We start from the raw sequence: 6422 nt of genomic DNA on the forward strand, positions 1-6422 counted from the left end.
AGCTGGAATTCAGATGAGATGTCTTTTAGAAAACATCTACAGTGATTAGTAGATGGAAGAACCTAGGGGAGGTGACATAGGAAAAAAAAACCCTATATAAGAAAAGGAATCTCTTGAGGAAGGAGAGGCTTGGAGATCCTTAGATCCTTGGAGATAGATCCTTGGAGATAGATCCTTTTGGAGGAGGCCTTTTGAAGATCTCTTGAGAAGAAGTCCCTTGGGAGGCTGACTCTGGCTGGAACTCCCTCTGGGGAGACTCTGTTCCCCAGACACCCTTGCTTAAGACAAATCTTGTGGTGAGTGATGAAAAACTGACTGATTCTCTCTCTCTTAAGACTCAGGTCTAGGTCATTTTGGCTTAAGGCCCTTCATACTTATACTTTTTTTTCCTCTCTCTCTCCTTCTTTGATTGCTCATTGTATTATTAATTAAAATCTCTATAAAACCCAGTTGACTTGGGTATTTGAATAATTGGGAATATTTCCCTGGCGACCACCTATATTTGATTTAAAACCAAGACACTGTAGTGAAACATATTTTCTGCAGTCAAATTTACTCAACCACTCTTATATTTATCACAATTTAAGTCTTCCACAATTTTAACTCACTACAGTTTACAACATCAACCATTTTAATTATCACACCCTTTAATCTAGACTGACTGACTCCATTGGTAACAGCTCAGTTTTGGGATGGGGGGAGGAGGTGCCAATAGAATTCAATACCCAAATAGCTGTTCATTGGTCCCTTCCCTTTCAAAGTCCCCCTCACTGTTACAATATCTTGACATAACAGTTATGTTCCTCATTACTTAAAAAGTAATTATTAAACCTGATACGAGATATATTTCTGTATCATAATTTAAAATATTTCAATCCAATTGGTTTCCTTTAAAATCCTGCATGTTATTTTGTTCATTTAAAAATATTCTACTGAAGAGGGGTATCTATAGACTTCCCAAGTCTGCCAAAGCAGTCAATGACTTAAAAGATTAAGAATTTCTGAAGTAGATGATTTTTAAGGTCTTTTCTTGTTCAAAATGTGTCATTCTTTCTGCATAATCTTTAAGAAAACAGGGTCACCTCTAGGCTATGAGCAGACAGATAAGGAGGATTTAAGGGAAAGAATTTTCTAATGGAAATGTTATTTCCTTCACTTGACATCAGCAGTATGCTGGTTTTAACTAATGTAAAATGCATACATTCTATGGGCAAATAGCTAACAGACTAGATGGACATTCTAAGAGAGGTTTAGAAAATGTAGAGGGAAGAGTTTGAGGAACTGACGAGTTAAAAGTAGTTACATTTGGCTTTGTCAAAGAAGGAATGGAAGAGATTTGCTTACCTAGTCATATTTCTTAGGAGGGTTTTGTTTTCTTTTGCTTCATTTTGGTTGGGGATGATGGAAGGGAGAGAAAATAATTTCATGTTAATTTTTAAAAAACATTTTTAAAGGAATGAAATGAAACTTTTAAAGGCTGGCCCCCTAGATAAAATTTTGGGGTGACAGTTCTGCTTTGGTGACCTCTAGGCCCCATTTCTATGATTGCTCTTTCCTAATTGCTACTGCTCCTTTTTCTTGAACCCTTAAGAATCTAGTGACTTGGTGTTATTCCTTCCTTTTCCAGTCTCCTTTCATTCCTCCTTGGGCAACCTCTCTATGTGTCACCCTTCCCTGAAGTGTCAAACACTCCCAAATCTATACCACTTGAACCATTCCTTTGTCCAGCCTTCTATTTCCTCATATTATTATTTCAATTAGGAACTAGGTAGAGAGAAAAAATTAATCCTTACTAAGATGAAGGATCATATAGACTATGCACCATTTACCATTAGATGAGGTAGATAATTTACTGAAAAATTTAGGGAAGGAATAGAATTGCCTCTGGTGCTTGGCTACCAGTAAGAGAGAAACAAGGGGACAACTGGGTGGCTCAGTGGATTGAGAGCCATGCCTAGAGATGGGAGGTCCTGGGTTCAAATTTGACCTCAGATACTTCCTAGCTGTGTGACCCTGAGCAAGTCAATTAACTCCCATTGCCTAGCCCTTACTACTCTTCTGCCCTGGAGCCAATACACAGTATTGACTCCAAGACTGAAGGTAAGGATTTAAAAAAAAAAAGAGAGAAGCAAGTGATTGCATGAAGACTTCACAGTAGTGTTTTCACTCCCACCTTTCCCGTATATCCATAGGTTATCCTTTAGAGGCTTTTTTCTTCCACAAAAGATACAGTAAAGATACACAGTAAAAGCTGTCCTATTTATTCACTTTTTTAATCATTAGGGGAAATTGGAACCCAGTGAGAGATAGCTTGGGATATTTATTTCTGCAAAGGCAAACCCTCTTTATGCCTTGTTTCCCCAACTGAGTTAGTTCACCTAATAGTTTTTTAAAAGACAAATTACTAAATGTTCCATATCATGAATTGTATTCTTGCAGCTTTGGTTCAGTTCATTGGACTATATAAGAGTCCATAGAGTTTAAGGGGCATGCTTTTGTGCTTAAGAAATGAGAACCCATATTTTTAACTCCAGCCAAGAAATTTAAACTCCATTTTCAAACACCCTCTTCTTAGCCAAATGTTCATTTCTCAAATGAGCTCTTGGCAAAGAATGGGTTTCACCTAACAAGCTTCACCTAGTAAAAACATTTGTTGGGAATGATCACATCAATGTGGGCATTCCACCTACTAGTACAAATTACAACCCACCCATGCCTTCTCATCTGGTGTGATTCCATCTAGCATCTACCCAAAGTGCTGGAGGCCTTTTTTCAGTCTCTAAAATTATGAATATTAGTTGAAACACTTGAATCTGTTACCCATCACTCTCACTACCTGATCTACCCAACTCCTTTTTTGGTCATACATATTATTCATCTTTGAGAATTTATCCTGTCTTGGTTGTACTTAATTGTTCTATAGACTGTGAGCTCCTTGAGTGCAGAGACTGTTTTTTGCCTTTCCTTGTATCCCCAGTGCTTAACATAATGTCTACCACATAGTAGGCATTTAATAAATGTTCTTTTGATTACTTCTTAAAAATGTTTATTGCCTCAGCTTTGATAATCTATTTAATTTTTTATTCTGAGTTCAAGTATCAATTTAAAATAAGTATGTCCATATATATAATAGAACAGATAAAGAAAATCTGACATGAAAATCTAGATCTCCATCATATACAGCTTAGTTTTCCTTTTAAATATATGTTCAATCTGAAAACTGTACTGCTTATCTCTGCTTCTTTATGTCTTTCCTTCTGTTGTTTACTGCTTTAAGATGTGTTTGTATGTGTGTGTATGTGTGTATATACCTCAATGATAATTTTGTAACATGTAAGAACTCTAATTGACACGATGTTCGACCATGAATCCAGAAGATGGACGCTGGAAAAGGCTTACCCTATCCTAATGAAGAGGTGATAGATCAATATGTGAAATAGGACACATTTTTGGACATGGCCAGTGTGAGACTTTGCTTTGCTTGACTATTTGTTAGAAGGGCATTGCTTTGTTTTAAGTTAGTTGGGTTGGTTGAAAGGAAAGACAATGAATGCTTGAAAACTGAAAAAAAATCTAATTTAAAAAATAAATGTGTGATGCTTGATTAAGTAATTTCTAAAAGATACCTTAATGATATTATTTCTGTGTTGGAAAAAAAGACAAAGAAAGCCCTTATAAAAATCTGAATAATCAAGCAAAACAAATTCTTACATTGGCTGGCTGAAAATTTATGTCGTTCTCTGAATTTTGAGGCTATTAACTCTCTGAGGACAGTATGAGATGGGTAGTATACTTCATCATTCCTCTGAAATGTTTGTTTCACCTTTATAATATCCATTAAATATATGCCCCCCTTTACTCTTCTGAAACTACCATCACCCTGGTGCAGTCAGCCCCTCATCAACCCACACCTGGACTATTGCAATAATGTGCCAAAAGTCTCTCTCCACTCTGGTTGAGCTTCTACTTATTGGCTGTAAACCTCAAAATTTCTTAGACTTATAAATGTTGGAAATTTCACCATTGGGAAATTTCATACTTGAAAAATTTCCTATTGATAGTGGGTCTTGGCTATTGGAATGTGAACCCCATTGGCATGAGAGTTTCCTCCTCCTCCCTTCTTAAGATTACTTTAAGACAGAAACCTTTTGCTGAACAATGGAAAGGACTTTGACCTATGCTTAAGCATAGAACAGGAATTTCTTTGAGTCATGATTGATTTTAGAATTGATACAATGGAGATACTTGGAATCAATCTCCACCCTACTCAGTCCTAACAGGATTGAGGAAGGGCTGCAGCATAGATCAAAATTTAATTATTCCAATCTCTACCCTACTCAGGTTAACAGGATTTAGGAAGGGCTGTAGCAAAGGATCAAAGATTTAATTATTTGAAAATATGACCTTCAACAGACATGTGCGAAGCCAGAGACCTCTGGGTGGTCCTGGGTTAAGCTAGAGCCTCCATTGGCACAGGGAAATTGATGGACAGTGATTGGTAGATGTGAGAACTGAGGGGAGGGAACTTGGATGGTTTCCTTAAAGATAGAGGGCTCTGAAGGCTCAGGGGGTGGTGGTTGAGGAGTTTGTCTGAGTGGTTGGAGTGTGCTCTGAGAAGCTTGCTCTGAAGGAAGCTGAAGGTGGGGGCCTCTGAGACTGTTTCTCCATTTTGGTCACGTGAGTAATAGGGACTGATCTCTTTTCTTTGCCCCAGCTATCTAAGGGCTTGGGCCTTTTGGCCCAGCCTAAACAGAAGGGGTATTTAAGCCCTATTCCCTTCTCTCCCTTTTCTCTCTCTCTATCTCTAATTCCTTTCTTCCTCCTATTGTAATTAAACTCCATAAAAGATTGACTGCTGATTTGAGTTTTCATTTAGGAATTACATAGCTGAATTCCTTGACGACCTTAAATTAATATATATCAGTCTTTTAAAGTGATTTCCTTGTCACATTGCCAAAGCAAATTTCATGAAGTCCATGGTACCCCATCCCACTCCTTTCAATAAACTCTGGGGGCTCTCTATTACCCTCAGGATGAAACACAAAATTCTTCATCTTGCTTCATCTTGCCCATCATAACCGACCTGTGCAACACATTCCTTTCCACTCTTCTTATACCTTCCATGTCTCCACCACTCACTCTTTCTACTCTTCAATTCAGTAACTTTGGCTTCTTTGCTATTCCTTTCAAAAATCTCTCAACTTGAAGCATTTTCACTGGCTGTGCCCTAAGCCTGGAATTCTCTCCTTCATCTCTACCTCTTGGCTATATTTCCAGTCTCATATTCTGCAAGAATCCCTTCACATCCCTTGTTAACTTGAGTGCCTTTTGTCTGAGATTATCTGTAATTTGTCATGTATATAGCTTGCTCATATTGCTGCCTGTTTTTTTTTCTATTGTGATGTTTGTTCCCAGGGAACAGGGACTATTTTTTGCCCTCTTCTGTATCCCTAGTGCTTAGCACAATTCTGTAGGTCCAAAATAAATGTTTATTGACTTGTTGACTGACCATATCTTGGAAATGATACTTTTTTTTTTCAGAGAAATTTGTTGCAAAGATTTTCCCCAAATTATTTATTTTTGCTTTAATTGAAAGGTATTGATTTTTTTGTGCAAAAACTTTAAAAATTGTATAAAAGCAAAACTATCCATTTCATCTTGTATAATCCCCTCCATCACATCTTCTGATCATGAACTTTTTCTGCTTTCCATAACCTCAAAAGATAATTTCCTTTCTCCTCCATTTATGACATCACTATTTATGTCCAAGCCATTAAGTCATTTAGAGTTTCTTTAGGTGTAAGGTATTAATCTTGAACCTATTTCTGCTAGATTATTTCAAGGTTTCTCAGCAATTTTTATCAAATAGTGAGCCTTGCCTCTGTCACTGGGCTTCTCAAACATTGTGCTTCTTTGTTCATTTGCTTAAATGAAGTCTGCCCTGATCAATCAGTCAAGATCTATTATTTAATAAATGCCTATATAATAATAATGCCTGCTTTGTGCCAGGCATTGAGCTAAATGCTGGAAATGCAAAAATAGGCAAAAGAGAATCACTTCCATTCAGGGGTTTATAATGGAGATATGGACATATAAACAAATAAATAAAAAGCAAGCTATGTAACAGGTTAAATAGGAAATGATTAATAGAGGGAAGACATTAGGATTAAGAACCTTTGCAGAAGGCTTCCTGTGAAAGATAGGATATTGTTTGGAATTTAAAGGAAGTCGATAGGCATAGCAATAGAAGAAGAGTATTCCAGGAGCAGGAGATAATCAGAGAAAATCCTATCACCCAGGGATGGAATTTCTCATTCATGGAACATCCTTGGAGTGAAGAGTTTGTGGCAGAAAGTAAATCCTTAGCAGACTGGAATGGTAGGAGAGAATTAGAATGCCCAAAAGAAGGTTTAGCATTTGAT

This window comes from Monodelphis domestica, chromosome 7 (genome assembly GCF_027887165.1).
Source record: "Monodelphis domestica isolate mMonDom1 chromosome 7, mMonDom1.pri, whole genome shotgun sequence".
NCBI lineage: Eukaryota > Metazoa > Chordata > Mammalia > Didelphimorphia > Didelphidae > Monodelphis > Monodelphis domestica.